General features: G+C 38.8%; 1 long non-coding RNA gene across 1 annotated transcript; it reads left to right on the forward strand.

Annotated features, from left to right (window-relative positions):
• Window positions 1-14,245: 14,245 nt before the first annotated feature.
• LOC148343362 (uncharacterized) lies at window positions 14,246-16,592 on the forward strand. Its single transcript, XR_015846433.1, has 3 exons — window positions 14,246-14,432; window positions 15,326-15,399; window positions 15,484-16,592. It is a non-coding gene; the product is annotated as an uncharacterized LOC148343362 (long non-coding RNA).
• Window positions 16,593-24,473: the final 7,881 nt, after the last annotated feature.

Below are 24,473 nucleotides of genomic sequence, written 5' to 3' on the forward strand. Positions count from 1 at the left end.
CATATTTTCTTATGCACAGACCTAGCTCTATAGGATCCACATTTTATTTAATTTTTCAAAAATGGCGTTTAGCCCATACTGATCAAATGATGACCGTGTTTTGTGGTTTCAACATCACTTTTTGAGGAAGCGACTCAGCTGAACCTCACGAGCAAGACAAAAAACATTTAAAAAGTTCACAATTGCTTTATATATTAATTATTTGTATTCTTCACAATTATCCATAAAGTCCATACTTGTATCTGTGCTATTTATACTTTCATACCTACCAAATCATTATCTGTATTGCTGATTTTGTTAAATATTTACTATGTAAAGTTCCTACATTTGCATCTTTTTGTAGTTTTAAAAAAAAAAAATCCCCAAATTCGGCAGCAGGCCAGCACATTTGGGACCTGAGCGCTAGTAAGCGGTAGAGCACGGCTGGATGGATGCATTTACTTATGCCAGTGATGGACAGTGCGAGAAAGAAAATGAAAATGCTTTTGCACTGAATACCAAAAGTTAAAATATTATGATACTATTCTATACATGTTGCCATTGAAAGAATAGAAAAAGCGCAGGCACATTTTTTACAGCATTTGGCTATTTTGCCAAAACTCTTCACACAAATAAGAAAATCTTTCACCAAAATGGCAAAACAAGTTTAGCACAACACTCCAAATAATCATTTAATAAATAAATGAATTTGAGTAAGCCAAATTTATGAGAAAATTGCGATAGGATCATCGTTACACAACTATTCATAGTTTTTTGTGTTTGATTCAATTAAGGCTGGCAAACATCGCCCTTCTGGATCTCACTGTTATTATTATGACAAAGCCAATTATTGACTTTAACTTTTCAGATGTTTGTGTCGGTCTCTTGGCCTAAGTTTCTTGCCTGCGTCCTCAGATGTTATTTCTGCAAATATGTGCATCTTTGTGACACTTTTGAGGTTCTTAACACCCACAGAAATGTTAGCCAACCACTGACAGTTGATGTCGGACAAATTAACAATTGATAATTAAAAGTCCCACTGCTGTTGCACTGCATATGTTATGACTCCTGGAGTAAGTCTAGTTCAAATTGCCTGTTCAAAATGAACTGTAGGATAAGTATTAGATTATTGAGGTTTGGTTTCAAATTGTGTGATTCATTTGTTGAACTTAATTGTGTTTCAAATATTTACTGAATTTCAACCTTTTGTGTGAATTGTTTCATCAGTCAAGCATGTTGTCACCTGATGATGCTTACTTCCCATTTGGCCCTTGAGCCTGTCTCCAGGATGCTCCCACAAGAACCAAACATGTTCTCAAGACAACTCCCACAAGCTGGACAGAAGTTCAGACAGTGGGATTGCCTCGGACAGCTGTTTCCTTTTGTGTAAAGCACACACAGTTGCAATTCTAAGAGAGGGCATCTCGGTCTTGTGGACATTTCCACGGGTCAAGAGGAAAACAAATAATGCAGCTTTAATCGTGACTGAGATTGGACCACCAAGATTCACTCTTAACATGCAAAGGTTGTGAGTCGCCATGATTTGTCAAACCTCTCCACGGGATTCACCTCATTAGCTAGAAATGTAGCTAATGATAGATGTAGTGGCTGGGGTTTGATTTGCACTGATGGATGAATCAGTGCTTTGTTTTTTGTTTTTTTGATTCATCATTAGTCAACTCATTGATCAAGGGGGTCTTTCAAATATTTCAGTGAACTGGTCACTGAAGTGAATTCTTTACACTTAATTGATAATTGCACTGGTGGGATCAACAACCGTCATCTTGCCTTTCTCAGACAGCTTAATGTCCGAGGTAGTCCATCCATTCATCCTTCCATTCATTTTCTCTAATGCTTGTTCTCATTAGGGTCGTAATGATCTGCAGCCTATCCCAGCTGACTTCTGGTAGGAGGCAGAGACACCCTTGACCGGTCGCCAGTCAATCACAGGGCACACATAGACATTTAAAAAAAACATTAACACTCAGATTCACGCTGTCAGACGAGTGGACCAATGTATGTATCCATAAATCATGAAAAAAAAAAAAGACAAAAAAAAAAATAACTAAACAGCCGTACTCTGAAAAAAATACTCCCCAATCAACGATAATAAAAAGGAATTTGAGGTGCCCCGATAAAAGTTTCAATCAAAGATGCACCTGGGCGGTGCTGCGAGCATCCTCTGCTTTGCTATTCATTCCAATAATGCGCCTTGTTTCCAATCAAATTTGATAGGCAGATGGTGCGATGGTGAATGATTTTCAAATCCTAGCCGGAAAATTTTTAAGTCTCAACATTAGACGATTCTGGATGACTCTGGATGTCTGCTCCATCCTGGCAAACAGAATAACTTTCATCCAGTGAGAGAAGAGCAAAACCCAATTATTTTGTTCACTAAAATCTGCTCAATACCACCAGATAGTCTTAGCAAACCAATGACAATGGGACGAAAAAAGGAACCAGCAATTTACAAAAACACTAAACACGGCTTATTCACATATTCTAATGGCGCTCGCCAACTATCACTTCACTGAAATGCTCACTAGCACTCGACATAATTAAGCACTGCCAGAGTCGTTGTTGCTCAGAGTGTGTATGCTTACTTCTCAGTAAATTCCAGTGTACATTCTTATTCGCTTCTCACATCCTTCTTCACTTCAAACTGTTCTTACAAATAGCCATATAAACCGCACACATGATTAATCCTTTGATGCTGTCTGAAAGGACATTTATTTATTTAACCAATCAATGTATTTTTTTGCAATTAAAAAGCTTCCCATTAACACGGAATCCCTTCAAGAAATCTGTCCACACGAAAACAGAATAATGCCTGTGCAATGTAAACATGCTCACAACAATAACATGGAATGCAAAGTAAGCAAGAAGTACAACTTTGGTTGGCCTTCGCTCTTTATGTCTACCATACAATAACAGACACAGGTAGTCACGACACACTAAAAGCATTAGCAGTCATCCGTAGCCTTTCCTCGTCACCCAGATAAGGGATGCGGCTTGACATTTTTCTGCAGGGTGGCCAAGAGGACACAACACTTCAGTGTGGGGTGGCCGTTTGTGACTGTACATGTTTGCGTTATTTCATTTTTTATCATACTATCCTCAGTCAGGGCTTCATGAAAAAAAAAATTATACATACCCACAACAATGCCCATCACATTCATCATCAAGCAGGAAAAAGTCCAAGTCGAAAGCGACATTTTACTGAGCATTATTTACTTGATAGTACCATTTCCTTTGCCATGGCTTTGCTTTTATGTCTCATAGTACTTCAATTTCATGCACAGATTCGCTAACTCAAAGCCCATTGATGTGATCTCTTACACAATGACACAAAAATCGCTTAATTCTTTGACATAGGTTCGTTCCTGCTTGTATTAAGGAAGTGCTGAGCAGGATTGGGATCTGTATTCTATTTATTGCATGAAACCATGACTGTGGATTGTATGAGAAACAATTGTACTTGTCAGCCATGTTGTTTGGTTGCTGTGGTGTAACGGTAAAGATTTCAACTGATGTTGACGTTAATAATTAAATATTATTTACTTCAGACACATTTCAACACTTTATTAGGTGCATTTTTATTACTTTAAATACACGGTGAATTTAAGTAATTTGTGGCCGACTAAAGGAGTCCTGGGTAGGCGCCAGCACGCTTGAGACAATCGTGAGGAGAATCAGCTCAGATAATGGATGGATGGATGTGGCAGGAAAAGACTGCAGGAAAAATAAAACGTAATTTTTTTTCCCTTATGGTGGATGTGGTCAGAGGGGTGACGAGGATGGCATTGGGTTTTAATTTAACCGCTGTTGTTGTTTCTGGTCTTTGGTCCTATGAGGTGCTACTAGTTATATCTCACTGATCTTTATTGAAAGGTCTGCTTGGTAAGCCTTAGCACATTGTTCAAAATGAATTTATGATTAATGTAGGAATTATTTTTATATATTTCATAAGGGCTCCCAACTCGTAAAGTGGGACCATGTTTTGTGCCGGCTCAGAAATGTGGAAGTCCCTTCCTTTGGAAGTTTGTGTCCTTTGAAATGCACCACTCATCGGTGATGCTTATCAGATACAGATGAGTGAAGGATCACGCAAACATGGACAAGGACTTCAAGGGACTTCATCAGTCATGTTGTTGGTTACAATTACTTCCAAGATGCTGGATTAGAGGAAAAAAAACAATTTATTAGCTTGACAGGTACATTGTAGTAAAAAGCCGTCAAGTCTTTAAAACATTTCAAATTGGCCCAAGTGACTATGACATTTGCCCACAAAGCCACAGGCAAGAAAAGATGAATCAGGATAGTAATGCATCACTGACGGTGGATAAAGCAAGCGCCAAGTTAGTCCAGCACACGCTAACGTGCAAATGCCACATTTCATGAGACTGGTCCTGCTTTGAAAGCTGATGGAAGTCTGAGGATGTGTAAAAATAAATGAGTAGGAGGGCATATAAGTCTCGCATTACAGATGTTTGTAGAAACATCAGAATGGTGAGGCGCTAGGTCATAACTTAGTAGCAGACCTTTTAACAGGAGGCCGCTTGTAGCGACTCACGCGGTGCTCCCGCGGGGCCCGACGCTGTCCGTAAGCTCAGCTGTTATTTCACTTCTTAGACTATCCCTGTTCATTGTGCATCTTGTGTGTTGCGTGTCTGTATTGTAAGACATGCAGTTTAATCAGGTGTCGGCCAGCTAGACAAGCTACGCCACGCACACATACGCAAGACTGCTCACATGCTGGAAATGCCTCCATGGGTCAGAGGTATTTATTGATGACATCTGGTGTAGGTTAAAGGGCCGCAGAATGTACAAGTACATATGGAAGTCTCTTTTCACAGCAGACTGCGGATGGCTAATGTCTGTGTGTGTGCGTGTTCATGTTAGCATACACACACCAGTCTTGCACTTTGGTCACATGCAGAGTGACAGGCATCCATTGAGATTTATCAGGACTAATTCTGTTTTGTTTTTGTTTTTTTCCCAGCACTTCTTGGTCGCTCTCTACAGGCGCTGTTTTCTCTCCTGCACATTCTTATTGCTTGATTTTATTACAGCAGCATGGCTGGTGAGGTCATTCATGGCCAATATGGTGGGATGACAAAGTAATTTATAAAGGCCCAGCTTTAACACTTTTCATGACATGACTTTGTGCCTTCCGCCATCATTCACACTGTCCTGAAACACCAAACTCCAATGACATCATTCATTGATGTTTGTGAAAGACTGACGGACAAACACATGGACAGACAGCTATAGATAAATACTGTAGTGAATGGCGTAACAGTGAGTCAGTACACCTCCCGAGACCTCTGTTCAAGGGATATTAAAAAAAAAAAGAACAAGGGAAGAGAAGAAATACACATTTTAGTATCGGAATATGTTCGGTCATTTTCACAGTTGTATGAAAGTTAAGTTTAAACATCGCCTGGATAAAAATAAAGACTTCATGATGATGACTATTTGATTCTGGAACGGATCACTGACAGTGTTGCAAATCCAAACAAATTGAATGCCGACCAGTGACATGGAATGGTGGCAGATATGGGAGGTATTTTAGTCTGAAAATGCAGCAGTGTAAGTAGCATTTTAATAGCACTTTTTTCATTTTAGTTTTCCAAATGGCATTTCTTTTTTTTTAAAGTATTGTTTTTTTTCCCCCCAACAAACACAATATTACTAAATTCTAGTCCGGATATGTGCAACTGCTTACATCCAAAATGTGATTATACAAACTACTTTAAAAAAAAAAAAAAAAAACGATCTATCAATAAACACACTGGTACCCACAAAGTCATTTTTTGTTTAGTCTCATTTATCAGTCCTCTAATAGCTTTTGACTTGGTGCCATTATTACTGTTGCGATGATATACACTTTATCTGTCAAGAACAAATCACGCCACATTGTTACATTTCACGGAAAGAAATAAAAAAATAATACAACAACTTTAAAGTAACAGTGTCATTTTTAGGGGAGTTTTGGAAGAAAAATTAACAGCACAACGCTGTGTTCATCCTAGAGCAGGTTCCCCGCTGCTATTGAACTTATGACCCTCATCGCTCAGGGACATGTTCAGACAAAGATAGAGGGCAGCAGAGAGATTTAGACATGCTTATGGAACCTGTGTGGTCTCCAGATATGCACTGTGCAGTCCAGCGCACACACAAAGCCTACACACGCACACATGCGCAAGTTCGGGCCTTGGCTGAAACTTAGCTCTGATTCATAGCGAGTGTTCCAGGAGGAGAATACCCAGCAGTGTTGTACCTAGCACTCTGCAGCTCGTTGAGAGCGGGAAGCACAAAGGAATAAAGCTGTCCAAATAGTCCAACCCCAAATGATGAGGATGACATATAAATGGCTTATTTTGAAAAGGAAGTTGGGGCTCAAAAATGTGCATCGTTAACGCTATCAGTATGAAAAATCGGAGCGAAACAAGCCACGTGTAAAGACTGGAACTTTTCCTTCTAAAACATCACTTTGTATTTGTCCCGAATGTTTTTCACATTAATAACGAGAACATATGTGATGTCTTGCTTTCAACGCGTACCTCAAATCTTCCCTTTAATGTGGTAGATGAACATTACATTGAATATCTGTTATCCTCAAGAATATTTGACATCATTTAATAGTAAGTTCAAGAACTATGTGGTTAATCCTTCTTCCAAAATCTCAAGCCTCATTTTGATTTGTTACAAATAATATAATGAATGAACTATTCATGTGGGACAGATTGAATTGCTGTTTGTGGTTGTTACTTTTTTTTCTATGTTAGAAGAGATGATAGTGTGTTATTCTCTTGGGCACTGTGCTGCTGCAACACTGCTGTCTGAGAAGATAATAAAAGCAGCCACTTCTCACAGAGCACCACCATCTCGGAAATGTTCCTCGTCATTTTTGAATAGGGGAACACGCCCAGACTCTTAGCAGATATTTAAGTCTTATGAAAAACAGCTTTGCAGTTTCACCAGTAAAACTCAGAGCTGAGCATCTTTTACCCGATGAATGAAGACAGCTGAAATGGATTAAGCTAAATGTCCGTGGAAAAAAAGAAGCTCACTACAGAGTTAAGGAAAATCTTACGACACAACACTGACCACTGTGTTCCCAACAGATGTGAAGATCATCTTTTGTTTTGTGTTACATCTGTAGCAGAAAGGGACGAACCCTTATTGGGAATTCTGATGAAGTGTGAAGTGATTGTGAAAAACATCATGTTCGTGCTGTTTCGAAAACATTGTCTCCTAAATCAGAGAAAAAAACAAAGCATGATGCACATCAACCATTTAGCAATTTGAAAGTTACATTGAATATGTGATGCACATTATATATAGTTACAGTCCACAAAAGCTGTGTAAAACCTCTTTATTGCATGACAATCAAACAGTATTTTATCGCTGTCCGGCGGAAACCATGTATGTCTAAATTCTTTTTTTTTTTCATAAATAGAGACTAACTAAGGCGATTTTAGCCAATTTAAAGTAGTGAAAACTTGAAAACAAATATAAATACACTGCCGCTCTTCAACCTCTTCAGTTTCCTCATTCTGCGGAATCTGTGTGGCATAATTTTCACCTATTTTTTAACATCTGGATGTTGTTGTGTAGGCAGTAATGAGTGAAAACAGTAAGGGTCGCTGGATTAATTTGCCTTGTTTGTTTAAAAAGGTTCTTATTTCGTAAAATATTTATATTCATAAAAATTTTCAAGAAATCATATTTATTACAAATGAAGGTTTGAAATCTCACACATAATTTTTTTTCATCTTTTGTAAAGTTGTCATTTGGACAGTACGAGGGTTCTTTCCGACTGCAAGGATATGCAACAGTTGAATACAGTGAACCCCGAAGGATCATTATCCGGCTCCTGCAAAGATTTCTGATGAGCTGATCATTTGAATCAGGCGTGTTGGAGGAGAGAAACATCTTTAACATGCAGCATACCGGCCCATGAGGACAGGAGTTTGCGGCAAAATGGTCAAGCACCTCCAAGTGAACAAAGCACATATAGCAAATTCCCATACGCTCCTAAAGATTTTGCTGAGGGTGACGTGCTGGTCCACTGTTCCGGAAACAATCCAAAATTCATACTGAGCCTCTAGAATCTGTGGTTTGACTTATTGATGGACCTCAACAGACGATATAAATGAGGTTGAATGGCGAGACCCTCATGAGTTAGAAAACACCCGATGGTATAAAAGTAGTGATCCACCTCACTGTCTTGAAAATCCACAGGTGTAATTTGCAAACTATGGAATGGAATCAGTTCATCAACTAATTTTCTCCCTTCTCAAAAGAGCAATGACGAATTATACTAAACGCATTGGTCATTGGATGGCGTTTTGGTGGAACTGAAGAGTCTTCAATGTATTCTGCGTACCGACACACATCATCGCCCTATCCGCACCATACATATGGTGCACAGCTTCCCGCTCCTGAACCGCCGGAGGTCGTTCTCCACGGCATTTCCGAGATCCTCTCACACACTGTTTTTTGTCTTAGTGACAGTCAAAGCAGTTTTTCTGCCAGTTTCTGGTATGAGTACCAGGATGCAATCTTAGAGCAGTGTGACTCGTTAGCACTCATGTAGCCTGTGCGATTCAAATGAAATTGGTCATTTTAAAACATTACTGGTGGGTCAAGAATGTGGACATATAAAACACGTTGTTAGTTTGTATGTTTGTGATCTCTTGTATGTTAAAATTAGACAGGTTTCAGAGCAATTATTAGGATGTAATTGTTTTTGCTTCTTTGAGGCCAAATAGTCAAACTTGACTTCTCCGTTATAGATCAGAAACCGTTCTTTAATTTGTTCTTTTGTTTTCAATTGGCAATCCAAACTAAAAACAAAAACATTACTGGATGATTGTTAGTTGCTTTTAATCTACCATACAAAAAAAAGACAGATGTTGGATAATTTAATTTCAGACTTAGAAGAAAAAAATGAAATTTCAAAATGAGTCATGGAACTTTATTTATTCTATTTAACTGGTAGGGTTTGCGTGACTCAATATTTGGTAACAAGCATTATTAAAGCTACATTAGCTTGTTAGCCACTAGCAGTCCAGACTATGACAACAATCTATCAGCCATATTATTATCATCAACAATTTTTGTATGCATTGTATAGAGGAATAAAAGATGTGAGGAAGACATGACAATTGCTTTCACCACAGATTGTCTGTCCGCTGACATTGATTTTATTTTCATTCATTGACTAAAACCGCTAAAGTACCTTCATTGAGGCTGGTTACACAATATATAGCAACCACTTAAAGATTAAAAGCTTTCAATAGCGACATAATGATGTGGGGCATCCAAGAATTGTCTCCGTGGTTTAGCACAATAGTACTTTCATTTATTTTATGTTGACCACGTTAATCATCAATGACATAGAGTTTGTGCTTCGTCTAGTTTAGCTGCAAAATTGTATAGAGTTTGGAGAACCTACTACCGGATTACCTTCTTTGAATCATTATCAGGATCTTTCAATGTTTGCATGTTACGTAACAGAAGGAAAACGTTCTCATAGCTTTCTTGGTTTCACCTTCTTTAGAAACATGACTTTGGAAAGCGTTCCAATATTTCTCTTCTACCACCCAAGTGGACGTCACCCACTTTGACATTCCTCTCTCCGCTGCTTATAATGAATGTGCCCCCATGTGGGAAAAAAAACCCTGCACAATCATTTGGACCACAGCCCAGGCAGATTAGATGAGATTGGAAAAAGCACATTTTGGCACTTTTGCAGCTCCTCAGGAAAAGAATGTTGATAGTAATTGGGATAAAATGCATGTTTTCTTTTGCATGCATGACATTTTATTTTTGATATATTTTTTTGTTATTATTTTAATACACAAGCATAGGTATTCAATTGATTTACATTGTATGAAAGAACAACTTGCTTTAACAATTTAAAGAATAGACATACTGTGCAGAGAGTTTTCTGATTATACAGAGGAGACTTAATCTTTCAGGGGTGAACAAAGGACTTTAAAAAAAAACATCAGTACATATTTTAGCCACATTCAGCCCAACCAGTGGGAACAATAGTCGTGATGATGTGCTGGCAAATGGAATCTAATACTCTTTTGTTCAGTCTCAGTCACAGCACATACCTAACAGTATGAGAATTTAGTTTAATTTGAGGTAAAGAAAAAACAAATACTTTTAATGTCATAGTTTTTGGTTCGTTTATTCAATCATCTTAATTTATATATGTAATATGAATGTATGGAATTACTGTGTGTATAAACCAATGCTTGCAATTTCATAATATTGCATTTCATCCAATGCTTCTCAATTGTTTGCCACCTGCCCACCTGGCAGGAGTGGTGATCTTCTCACCCTTCGACTCAGAAGGTAAACAGACAGATTCCAAGATATAAAAGAGAGACAATCACAATATTTAGCTAAGTGATTCGGGTAAGAGGAAGGTTGCCCACCTGAGCTTTGGGAATGGCTTTTGTGTCAGCGGACAGGTCAACAGCGTATCCATTTTCACTAGCGGATGAGAATGTGTTTGCTTAGCCTATCTCTGTTCTCAGTGTTTCATCCCAATTGACTGATACGCTCATTGATCCTCCGCACATCTTTGCAGCCAACTATTAAAAATCTGCTGCCTATATTTCACGTTTAGTATTTCATTTGTAGAATAGGAAAATAGTTTTACCTGGATGAAAGCATCTTAACTAACTTGATCTGTGAAAAAGATTTAGCTGCTGAAGGCAGGTCCGCACCTGTCACACCAGGTAAAGCTTTTCTCTCATCAGTGTCTCATGTCTGGCTTTGCCTCTTCTTTATTTGGATAAGCCCCTCTTAAATGGGCCTATGAGACCCTTCATATGACACGGGACAAACAAAGGGGTTTTTCAGTAGAATACTGAAATGGCAGAAACCAAAAGTCATTGATTTCAAAATGAGATCAAACTAGATTTTATTATTGGCTTGCAATAAGGAGAATAGTTTTTCTATCATGCCTTGTACCCCCGTGTACAAACTGTGAGAGATCCCACACATGACTTTGGGTCACAATTTTCTATTGCTCTAATCCACATCACAATGATGGACCTTGGGATGTTTAACATTACATTTACATTTGCCAAAACTGGGATTTTTCTGAACAGAATTGGGGGGTGAGTAGTTGTGGTGGAAGGGGGGGCAATGTTAACCCATCCCACAACAAAGGATAATCAGTCAGGAATTAGGACAATAAAAATAAAAAAATAAATAAAAATGACAATTGGACCTTTTCTGACTTTGATTAGAAGGAGGGGAAATCAGGCTAAAATTAGACCCGTTTATTGGAATGTGCAATTAGCGAATTTGTGTGTAATACGATGCGTGCAGTGCTTGGCAAACATTTCATTTCTTGGTTAACCAACATATGTAGGCTATCGTACAAACATTTTGGGAAATTTGTCTTCAATTTTGCACAAAAAGGATCGGCTCCAGCACGGCCGCAACCCTCGTGAGAATAAGCGGCTCGGATAATGGATGAATGGGTGGGATTGAGTATAAAACTTCGCCAAATTAGGAAAATTGGAATCTCCTGATATGCTTCAAAGGAGGAAAAAGTTACGCCTAAGTAGCCTGCCATTATTTCTTGAACAAGAATATTGTACTAGAAAAAGAAGACAAAGAGCCAAATTGCAAAAAGGAAGAGCATAGAAGCTAACATTTGCGGTAGTGCTAAGACGGGTGCGACTTTGGGTGATGAATACTTAAGGATGGACTCTGTAGGAAGAACAACCGCTTAGACAGCATAATAAACCAGGGCTAGGCAAAATACAACACATGGTTACTACAGTTTAGAAAACTATATTTTAAAGTGATTCACAAAAATGATATCTTCAATATGTGCACCACCTGTGACATGACATCTGTTTTGATACATGCAAAGCAAAAAAAAAGCTCAGAAAAGCCCACAAGAGCAGCTATACTTCAGTTGGGATCAATTAGAGAGACCTCAAAACGTTGTGTGCTGATGATATATGTTTTTTTGTACCATGTTCAGAGCTGCTTCTACACACTCTTGGTTGACCGTGTTTGAGCAACACACAACATGCCTTTTCAATTTTAGTGAATTCTTCACCCTGAAAAGTAAAAACTTGAAGTTAAAAAAATAAACTTGATTAGTTTTTGAACATGATTACTATTTTCACTAATTTGAGGTTGAATGGGTTAAGTGGCTAATGTTATTTTATAGTGAATGAATTATTTATTTTTTTTACCCCTGACTAATGCTGCTTAAAAAGTACATTGTAAGTTGTACACTAAATGGATGAAACTATCTTTAAAGTCACCTTACAAAAGAGTGGTTGGTATTTTGATTCATTGATTTCCAAGGCAGCAAAAAAACACATCATTTCATTTCAATCAAAAGAATGTGCGCTGACAAGACTGATTGCCGTGCTGACAATATCTGCCAAGATTACGGCAATAATTCACTTTTTTTCAAGTCATTACATTCGTTTTTGTTTTTTTTTAGTTAGGTTGGTTTATGTATTAGCGAACAGAGGCCTGGGTGCTAAAAACATAATATGACAGCTTGTCAGAGCAGTGAGACAAGACTAATTACAGCCTTGTCTTCCCCGGGGGAGCAAGAAAGTCCGACCTTGTGTTGCTCACATCTAATCACTCTGACATGACAGGATGAGCCATCCTGTTGCCAAGCCTCTCAAAATATCAGTCATGTGTGAAAGCAGTCACCCGCCGAACTCAAGCTTTGACTTCTCTTTTCTATTTTTGTATTTGCCCTAAAAAAATAGTATCTGCTACTGCTTATCAAAGCCCACAAACTTACAGTATGAAGCGCAATTAGACATCAGCAGCCATTAAAGCTCATTCGCAGAACCGACATAGCATTTCACAAATGATGCACATTCTGCTGAGGCTCATGAAGATGATAACGACCCTTCTTGGAGATTGGGCCAAATGGCTTCATTTTGGGCTTTTCTGAATCACTTATTGAGCTGTGCCTTAGGTCCTGCCCTTTTTATGCCGCTTAGCCGTGCACTATCTCAGCCTGAGATCAGAACACACCAACAAAGAGTCAGCATTCATATCGACAAATAGATCCCGAGGTCAACGGGGGGTATAGAGGAGGGGGTGGGGGGGGAGTGTGCAAGCTGGAGTTGTCGAGTCAGGCCAGAATGCCTCATCAGTGCCAAGTTTTATTATGTTGTAGGTCCATTGCAAGCGCGATCTCTGAGTGTGTGGCATTGTGGAGGACGTCCAGATGGTTAAGATGGAATTTCCTGATTGTTATTGAGAGCTGAACCCAACCGGTCCTGAAGTGATCACTATCAACCGGCGCTCCTTGAAGCACACAGCTATTCATTAAAGATGCTTATCGCACAAGGCTGAGGTGAGAGAAAGGTTTTCGAGGGCAAATCACTTGGTTGCATCTAAGGCAGGCTAGGTCGACATCAATCCACGCAATTAAAGAGACTTCAAACAAGAGTCGCGGGCATCCTTTTGGCTTTTCACTGCAGTTGGGGGAAAATGCAGGATGAGTGTCACATATTTCGGCATGCACACAAGAATACAGAAACAAGTTCCTTAACGCAAAACTAAATACCGCAGCATGCAACGGGAGATCAAAGCAACACTGCAGGAATTAGACAAGTTCAACTACCTTTGGAGCTAAGTGTAGCGTGAAGCGGCTATTATCTAGCTAGCTATATGCGAATGTCACCTCACATTTCAGGTGTAAGTCTGCATCTGTCAGTGTGCGTTTATTGAATAACTTATAGATAATATATTATAAACACAAATAAACAGATTAACATTTGCATCACACAAGGCAATTGCTTTTTATTCCTTAATTTTTATTCATTTGACGAGTGCTGAACACTGCAGGTCTGCCTCGGTCTAGCTTGATTTCTTTGCCCGAGTGCCTAAAATGGACGTGTCTTATAAACAATGCATTCCTTCATCGCAGCAGCTCGCAAGATAACGATGTCCGTCAAAAAAAAAAAAAAAAAAATTTAGATAAAAATTGAACTTGAATCGTGGGATTGTGAGGAAATGAGCCGTATGCTTGCATGGGTTTTCTCCTGATACACCAACTTGCTCCAAGACTAAATTGTACATATTTACAAAAGTGAGCATGAATTGGTTGTTGATGTGTGCTTTGCCATTGTCAGGCCCTTGGTGTGCCACGCCTCTTGCCCAACATTATCTTGAATAGGCTACAGCTCGTCCATGATCTTAATAAAGACAAGCAGCATAGAAAATGACAATGAAGTGAAGGTTGGGATGATTTCTTTTCTTTAACTTCTGTTCAAGCTTAAAAACTGATGCTTCTTGATTTTCATGTCAGTGCAAGCCTCGTTTTGCCTGTTTTGAAATTTGGCAGACCACACTGCGCCAGGGTGGCCGTTCTGGTGTAACCGAGGGCATTTCCTTTGACCTGAGCCCGGCGCACTTGGCAGGTTGGTGGCTGAAAGTTGGCTAAATGTTAAACCTGCTGGAAGCAGATCAAACTATTGGAGTAGTGTAAAACCATTTTTGGTGATATTGATCAGGGCAGAGTTTGAAAACGGTGTGCAGTGAATCTTCTCAATTGTTGTAGAAATAAATTAATTGAACCCATTATTGTTCTTATTATTTTATTTTTTTAAATGGGTGAAAAAGGGTCACACATGGAGATCACTTGAGGCGGAAGGCGGTCTCTATTTAACATTAATGATCTGTGATCGCACTGTCCAACTTCACTTTATCCACCCGTGAAGGTCTGCTAGCGGTTCCTTATAAATGTATTTTATTTTATCAGTTTCCTTTTCTACCATGTCAAGGACTGTGTCTCTCACGTGCCTATTTTACGGATACGCTTTGATTGGCAGCAAATCAATTTAACGACACAGCAACACAAAGCGCTCGTCACTAACAGTAAAATTACCAAAACTTTGTCTAGCTGACATCCATTCAAAGTTTGACAGCTCACTGCGCACTGGGCATGAATATAGAGCTCATACTGGAGTGAATGCCACTAATGTTGTGATTCTGGCTTGTGGCTGGGTGTACCACAGTGTGATGTGACCAGGAACAAAAAAAAAATATGTTGCACCAAATTTCTGGAAACAAGCTGAAAACACACATTAGAAATAATAAAAAACAATTCCTTGTATGTGCAGTAGAGACATCCTTTTTTAAGACACTCGTCCTCATAATGTTCACAGATGAGCTGTAGTCAATCCAATTTTGGGGAGGGGATTACCCTTAACTGGTCATTTTTCAATTCCAAATTACTATTCCCTCTCCCTTGGACTATTTTGAACCTTGAATTAAACATATCCTTAAAATGCATGTTCTTGGAATGTGGCAGAAAGTCAAGATTTCAACACGGAACCTCAAAACTGAAGCATCCCTACTAATCAACAGGTCTTCGCACTGCCCGAGGTGATTATTTCGTCAATTAAATGGTTACATTTTGAATCCCATGCTTTTGGTGTGAGTTATGTAACTTGATCGTTTGCTGCCTAGGAGTTCCCCTGCCATTAATCTTACTGTGGCTCTGAGTGACACGATGGATTATCAACTCAAACTTTCAGCCACTTGAGCTGGCTACTGATGTTTAGGCTTTCAAGAAGAAGAAAGAGGAAGTAACAATTCTTCTGGTGGTAAAAGCAAGACGTGTGTAACCTAAGCATTGTGGAAACCTTCAGCCGTCTGTAGCATTATCTGGACAAACTAATATTTACCCCGGGACAGAGCAAACACACTCATTGACCCAAGCTTTATTCAGTGCTCTGGCATTGTTGATGGATTAACTCAAATGTTGAAATCTAACTTCAAATCTTCATCTCAGTTTGATCTAAAGGATTCCCTTTTCAGAGGACATCAGTCACTTAAAAAGGAATTACGGTACTGCTAAGTCGGAAGCAAATAACGTGAACTCATGTGTTGACCCCAGACATGAGAAAGAAACAAAAGTTGCGCTTAAACATCACTGATCAGCTGCTGCATTGTCAATGCACACACTATCACGATTGCAAACCTCCCACCAGGATGGAAACAAATCAACAACCGCCTGTTTCTCCTCTTTTTTTAAAGCCATGTTCAGAGGAATAAGAGATTTGCTGCAGTTTGAACATGAAAAAGACAAAATAACGAGTTGGCTTAAAGTGCGACCGCAGTGTGGTGAATCTGTGTTTGGGTCAGGTCTGCTTTGAATAAAAACTGATTTGCCTCCCCCCACTAAATTTAGCCTCTAAAATTACACACTCTTAAGAACATTGTAGGAATGCACAAGACCTAAAGGTCCTCCTTCTTACCAGTGTGTAATGAGAAACGTCTTGTCCGAGGGGCCGGTCAAGAAGGCAAACACCTGCAATGATGCGACAGCGGGACTCCCGTCATCCTTTTAAGCTTCCTATCATCACCCAATTGACAAATTAGATTGGTGTGGCATGCAATTCAAGGATGAAAGTCCCCAAAGCATTTTGCTAATCTACATCTGGGGAGAACCAAAGACAAGAAAATCCTCCGATCTGAAATGAAAACGCAGTAAGAGAGCAGCAGATGTCATTCAAATGATTTTATTGTGTGCAACTACTTGACCCTAAAATTGAGTCAATTCAAGGCACCGGTTTTTTTTTCAGTGGCTATGTTTACTTGAACATATTTATTTGGATTAAAAGCCTGATTGTGACCTGATCAAGCACATTTCCATCAAGATTATATTCCGAACGAGTGGGGTGATTTATGGCGATTGATAATCCAATCAATGCGCATGAAAACACGGATTCCAAAATGTCAGAACAAACCGTCTTTTATCGCGCATGTCTGTGATGTCAACATACATGTTTCTGTTATTTTTAAAGCCCAAATCGAATCAATATTTTTAGTGTCCATGAAAACAGTGAATTCAATTTGAATTTTAATCTAAACTCAGACTGGATTCAAGAAAAGTTGTCCATGTAAACATAGCCAGTGTAGCAATGTCAGCAGACTGTATCTATTAAAGCTTAGTAGTCTATCAAGCTAAGCCTGTGTGTGCTGGATTTCTAAACCCAAATATTGATATGATAAGCCATGATCAATGAACAATCAATTAATATCCATTATTAATATTATTATTATTATTATTATTATTATTATTATGATTATAATTATTATTATCATTATCATTATTATCATTATTAGTAGTAGTAGTAGTAGTAGTATATAAATGTATTTGTTTTTCTTTTGTTTCCAGTTAACACACAAATTCCAGCGCTTCCAGCTACTTTTTATTCATGTATGTTCCTCGTTTTTATTAACGCCAACGGATTCCGATTAAACCTAGCTCGAAAAATGAAGTTTCGAATATTCCCACCTGAGATTTGAGTGATGATGTGTAAATTGTGTTTCTAACAAAATATAGTAATTTAGTTAGCTGCTACATCACTGGGACTGAAATAAAATGAAGGGTTGATTTTCATTTTACTGAAAACCTTTGGAAAGACATAAAATCATAAAATTCACATTTTCACTGTTACTCCTGTTTTCAATGTGCTTTTCACTTGAAAAACCCGCCAGTTGAACAGGAATCTTTTCCTTCCATAAATTACTGTGGCCAACTTGGCACCGGGGTATATTAGATTTATGCTTTTAATGGCCGACTTGGGATTCCCCAAAAGTCACCCAGAGTGAAACGGAAACCCTGAGTGTGCTTGTTTATTTTCTCCTGCATGTGTCAGGCAGATGACATTGGGTTTCACTGATGAAGTCGCTGAAACCTTGTTAACTTAGTAATTGATACGGACACATCCTCCTCATTATTGAGCCACTGAGAGCAGGACGATGAGAAAAGCACTTCCTCTTTCATCCTGACACTCACCTTTTGTCTGTGTGAGCTACTGACGCTGGTAGTGGGTGAAGCTTTTCTGTGTCATTTCCCATGTCCGTTCAGATTCACAAAAGTATTACAAATGTTTTTAAGATCAAATTTTTCTAATGTGTATTTTATCAGTTGTACTGACACTCACCGGCCACAACATTTGCTGTCCATAATTGGATGCTGAACCAATTATGACTCGTCACAAATAAAAAAAAATGTGCATCCTTACTAGAAAAAAAAAGTGGATGTGCCCAACCATTTTTTGTTTTATTTTTATTTTTTTTCAAGGCAGGCAGTTGCTATTTCTACTGTACTGTAAAAATGACTGAAAAAAATTACATTTAAATGTAATGATTTTGCTCATATGCATAACCAACATTTTTTTTCACTCTACAGACTTTTTATGCAGTGCAAAACATTTAAGTCTCTAATTTTCGCTTTCTGTAACAATATACATTCCAAGATGCTCAATTACTATTGAATACTGATTAGTTGGGATTAAGTAGAGTGGACCCCTGTTTGGCCTCACGGTTCATGAATTTAATATTATTTTTATATTTTTTTAAATTTGTAAAATATTTTTTTTAATTAATATTATTATTTGTTTGATTTGCAGGGGCGGCAACCTTAATATTTCATGGAAAACACATTTATGCTGCATGTGCATTTTACAAAAAAATATTTGGGGGTATAAAAAAAAGGAATGTTTATTTTTTTTTCAATGTATTACAATAGGTGTCAATCATACATGGATTTTCACTGTACATGAGAGGCCTGATCACTATCCCACGTGAATAGCAGGGGTCCACTTTATACACTTTCCCTTTGAATTGATCTGTTCATGGGTCAAATTATAAAAAAAAATTAATAAATGTAATTTATTCCAAACAGACAAAATGTAACAAAATAAGTTGAAAGAAAAAAGAGATTTCTCAAATTTTATTTTTATGGCAAGTGACAAACATGTACAGAAAAAAAGATTGCTGACGAAGACAAGCCAATCAACATTCAGGAGTCTATGTTCGTGACCGGCGCATAATCCAGTGCAGCGAAAATATGTGCGGAGCCATGTTAGATCTGGTCTCGCTAATTTCAAAAATAAAATCTAAAATCAGACACAGAGCATGGTGATGTTTAGATGCTCACTGAGTTGAAGTCTCCCGAGATCTCATGACATTACGCATGAGGGTGTTTCTAACAAACGGGCTTCGTCAGTTCCCCGGGGAGTGTTCGTCTTTCAGTGCTCAGCTGTCGAGCATTTTCGTGTCGTAGTGATGTCATGAGTGCAGCTGTGCTCCCTTCCAGTGCAGTGGCTTATACTAGACCCTTCATTCACTTTCAAGTCATGTTTTCGCCATGCCAAATTAGCAGCCAGCCTTTGGGTCAGTGCTGTGTGTGAGCGCTAAGATGGGAGAGCACGTCTGAGTGAAAAGCACCAATAGGAGCAGCATGCACGCTTCTCCACAACTGGCTGCACACTGTCGTCTTCAAAGCGTGGCCTTTTTCTGGCTCTCTGGCCTGCAGATCCGAGCTGCTCATGAAAAGGCCAAACAAAAATATTGGCTGTTTGACTCCGATTATACTGTCAATGTGGGGGCAGTCAGACAGTTTTATACATGTTTTACTGCATCCCGGATGTTTCTAAAGTCAATAGGTCATGTAAGTTAGTGTTTATTTAGACTTGAGCTTGTCCAATGTACCTTAAAATATGAGAGTTGATGTGGGCTGGCTGCTCCGTCTGGCACTGTTGTCACAACCAGCTAAGGTGTGGCGGCAGCCGGGCACAGTGGAAAGCTTGATTAATGACCTACACCGTTGTTTACCTTTTACCTTTTGTTGCATTATCTCTTCAACTCACGACATAGTGGTACAATTCACCGCTGATCCCACTGAGTACATGAAGTGGGGAACAAGACTAAAAACAGGTTTTTCAAGCATCCTTTCGGATGATTGTGAAGCTACAAAAATTCTTATTAAGCTAGATCGAAATCTCCCTTGTGGGAAAGTAGACAATTCATTTTATTAACGAGACTTCATTTAGACTTTGTTTTTGTTTTTTTATTGCGTGTTTTTACAAATTATTTTTGACTTTCAAAGAACCACCGGTGGATTTTAAACAATAATAGGGATTTTGTAGATTTTTATTTCAAACCACATGCTGGGAAAACGATGTATTTTTTTTTTTAGATCCTATCCACCGGTTCATTTCATTATGACTGGAAAACATGGACCCCCATAGTGCTTGTAATGCAAATACTATTTTGGAGAATATTTTGAGTAAATCAATATCACATCAATCCTTCTTCCGTACCAGGAAACACGTATTTTCTCATTTGAAGATTCCAACCATGTTTCTCACTGAATTTTACTTCCTCTACCCTGAGACATAGTTGGTTTATGACCAGCATATTTGTGAGAGGTGTCGTCATCTTATTATCTGCTAATAATGATTTGAGCCAGAAATGTACATGGAGGCAACCCCTGAATGGCTAACATGACATGAGAAAACTTGAAATAAATTACAGATGGGCATTTTTGCAGAAAAATAATGTAACATGTACATTATTATAATAATGTCAGCCTAGGTTGATCTCATCTGGACTAAAAATGCTCCAAACAAAGTATGTGCTTGATTGTCATTAAATATAAAAAAACTTGAATGTTTACAGTACTTGTTAGTTTTACACTTAACTTTACGGTTCAATCTGCTTGTTCACTTTATGGCCATTTTTGTTGATCAATCAAAGACCAAAAGTGAGATCAAAAGTGAAATGACACGTTTCCATTTGGAAAGTCAAATGCCATCATGTCGCGTCTCGGCCCGTTTTGGCCCACTCAAGCATCCGGTTGATGTGGTGAGCTGGCGGTACAAGTAGGAACATGGTGAAGACACATTTATCATCCGGCAGACTCCAGAGCTGTGACACTGCCTGCTTGCAAATGTTGGGGATAGTCAGAGGAAAGAAAAGTAAACAGCAGATGAATTGCATGGAAGACATTTACATGAATGGACAAGAAATAAATCAGGGGAAAATGAAGAATTTCACACCTCTCACTATTATTGATCATGTACAAGACATTAGGAATGGATACGACCATAATATGTGAACTTATTTGTATCTGTACTGTTCTCTGCGCTTCCACCTGTAACGTAGTCCTCGAACTCCTCACAGTCTGTCACAACATAAAGCCGGCGGTGATGAGCAGAAGTGAACTTGTCAAATGTTACACACTACCTGACAAAGGTAGACTGTACGTTCCACTCTTGTACATGTTTGCATGCACTGTTGCCATGACAAATCCATTTATTTGAAACTTTAGACTTGAGAGAGAAGTGCTGACACGCGCCGTCTTTTTAAGACATTGTGACGCTAGGCCAACTCTTTCGCTTTTTCCGAGATGTGTCTCACCTGACGTCGCTGTCCTGAGATGATCTCTGGTTTGCTTTTAACGGTGGTGAGAAAAGAAGTTTGAGCAAAAGGCTGTGCTACACCCCCGCCGTACAAGATCATGTCAAACGCATTGAGTCTTATACGCTGGAAAATTTGAAGTACATGATCTGTACTGGACATGTGACGGATCATTTGAGTTTGATTTGAAGGCCTGTTGTAGCTTTTTTGGCGAAAGCCTGTCATCTTTTGATGGCTGCTTGGAGAATTTGTTTGCGGTCCGTTTTAAAATCCCTTCCAATTACAGACGTCTATCCTTTGGTAAAACAAGAGAGCGAACCGCCTATGTCAAACATGTTAAACTTTTGCTTTGTATTTTAAAATTCTATAAATTTTTCTCGCCCTTCTCCTCATTAGGGTCATGAGTGAACTGGAGCCTGGTGACAAACCTATCACGGGGTAGCTTTAGGCAAGCAATCGTTTACCCCGGATTGGCCCGTTTGTAACACTGGGCAAATTCCCGGGGAGCCACGAGGGGGCGCTAATTTGGCCAGCTGGTTTGTTTCAAAAGCAGCAAAGAAAGTTCTTTTTGTAGACTGAGGTAGGAATTTTCTCGTTTGGTTGGCCAGGTTTATGGTCCGTTTGGGCCGCCATTTCATTAACACTGTCGATTAATGGATTATACAAGCATATGCCAAACTAGCATCTCTTGCTATCTCTCTCTCTCTCTCTCTCTCTCTCTCTCTCTCTCTCTCTCTCTCTCTCTCGCTCGGTAGAAACTCCAAGAAGAATCAGCTTTCTGTCCTAAAATGTAAATGAATTAGCCTAGCATCACACAGCAACGGATGTGCATTCAAAAGAAAAGATGGTTATTAGAAACAGAAGGGGTGGTGCATAAAAGATAAAAAAGAAAAAGAAAATGAGAGCTTGAGAAGTTGTAGAAATACGCCAAACTCAAATGTTTTTTTAACTCGCCTCAAAGCCCTGAAGTGCATGTGCCTGACAGAGATGGCACAGGGAAAGCTAGTGCAATGTCACGTTATCAAGAAGTGTAACCCTAAACAGATTAAAAAATGTGCAAGGGTCCAATTTCATACTTTTGGCTCATGTTTTTTCTACTTGAGGATATGTTCTGAGTCCCCACTAGTCGAAACACAACATTCTGATTAATATTGCACTGTGGAAAATGAATTCATCCGCAAAATGTACCCGTTTTTAGCCATCTCACAGAAGAGAGAGGGGCATTTTGCCTTTTGCTATCGACTGAAAATGACTTCACAATTGATAAGGGCTCAGCTAATGACCAATCACGTCTCAGCTAGGAACTCGTGGGGCCATATAGATCATATTATTTTAAAAGATATCAACGCTCCCCCAGCCAGGGTAAGACTGGCTTTGAGACTGATGAGGAAGAGATAAATAAAAAAATAGATAGATAGATAATTAAATAAATAAATAACATTTGAAAAATATTTTTAAAAAAATAATATACAAAAGACTGAAAAATTAAGGGTTGCATTTAAAAACAATTTGACATGACTGTTTTTTAAATGTGAATGAAACTAACATGTGCATGTCATGTGGTTTTTCAATTTGTTTTCAACTCTGCACTTGCTGATATGAATTAAAATATGTTTTAGCTCGTAATTTTAATCATAAAGAAGTTAAAGTTTGATTGTGGGTAATTATTATGAGCTTTTAAAAAGAAAAAGGAAATGTGTTGTGTACCATGATTTACTATTTCCTTTATATTTCTACGATCGGCTTTAGAATTTACATCTATGGCATGTGCGGGTTTCTAAAAAAAAAGTAGTATGTAACTGGTTGAATGTTATGCTTGTTTAATTTCCGACCTCTCAGGAAATATGACATGTGGTCCACTGTTAAATTTAACTATTTAAGTTCTCATAATTGTTAAATTATTATTGTGATCTACAGAGGTATTCAGTTTCTATTTAGATTTTTGGTCCAATAAAATATAAATATCGATGGTGGGTGGAATGCTAAGCTATTTTACACTGATACACTAAAAAGCGTAAAATTATACATCTCCGTGAAAATGCTGTGAACTAAAGTGGGCTGGTTTGAGCCATCTAACTCCAAAGCTGAAAAGGAGTCCGACTATGCCTGTCTATGACCAATTTAGGGTGCTCAATGGACCTAACATGCATGTTTTGGGAATATGGGCGGAAGCAAGAGGATCCACGGGTAACCCACACAAACACGGGCGAACATGCAAACTCCACACCGGAAAGCTGGAGTCAAGATTTGAGCACTGGACCTCAGAACTATGAGGCTGAAGTGCGAACCTTTTGTAAAATTGATATTACATAAATAAATGGAATGACTAAGATTTATTGTTTCCCTGCATTTTGGGCACCCACAATTGTGGGTGGATGATGGTCTTCAAGTGGCCACCCATAGCGGCAAACTTTACATCATCCGCACGTGGAGATCTTGCCATTCCGAAATGTACTTGGCACACACACAGATCTCCTGCATCTACATGCTGTGTAGACCACGTTGCTCTCTCTGCGCTGAATTGAAAGGGAATGAGGGGAGCCACTTCGAATATCCAGGAGCCATTCCCACTATGGCACGCAACGGCTGGACTAGTTCAGCAAAATACTGAAAGAAAGAAAACTCCATCCATGCGCGCAGTTGGACTGCACTTTGCACTAGACTTGCGCTGGGCAGGAAAATACGGCCCAGAGAGAAAAAATGGAAATGAGGATGGAGGTCTGTTGAGTCCCACACTTTTTATCATTTTCAGCAATTTTAAAGGGGAGTTTGCAATTAAGGGAACAAAAGAAAACTATAACACTTTCTCATATCTGTTGATACAGTTGTTATAACTTGATGCATAATAAATTTGACCTTGTCCACTGCCAAAATGCAAATCTTCCTGTCTGATAGAGGCGTCAAATCCAGTGCCAGAAAGTAAACCCTTGACTAATTAGTCTTTAGCCACAGGTGCTTCTACTCAAAAGCTTCTTTACCTACCGGTTGAGTGTCAATAAAGCCTGAGCATTGTCTTTGTTAAGGGAAATATTTTTAATACAGCGCATCCATAATATTAATATTATGCCCAGAATAACTTTTGCCTCCAGAAGAATTTATAATACCATTTATAATTTATTCAATACATCCATCCATTTTCCAAACAAGGGTGCGTCGACCAACTGTCTTCGGGCGGTAGACGGTGTATACACCCAGAAATGGTCGCCAGCCAATCTTGTAATTAGAAATTAAATTTAACTCAA

This window comes from Idiotropiscis lumnitzeri, chromosome 1 (assembly GCF_059441095.1).
Source record: "Idiotropiscis lumnitzeri isolate Australia: NSW breed Sydney's pygmy pipehorse chromosome 1, RoL_Ilum_1.0, whole genome shotgun sequence".
Classification (NCBI taxonomy): domain Eukaryota; kingdom Metazoa; phylum Chordata; class Actinopteri; order Syngnathiformes; family Syngnathidae; genus Idiotropiscis; species Idiotropiscis lumnitzeri.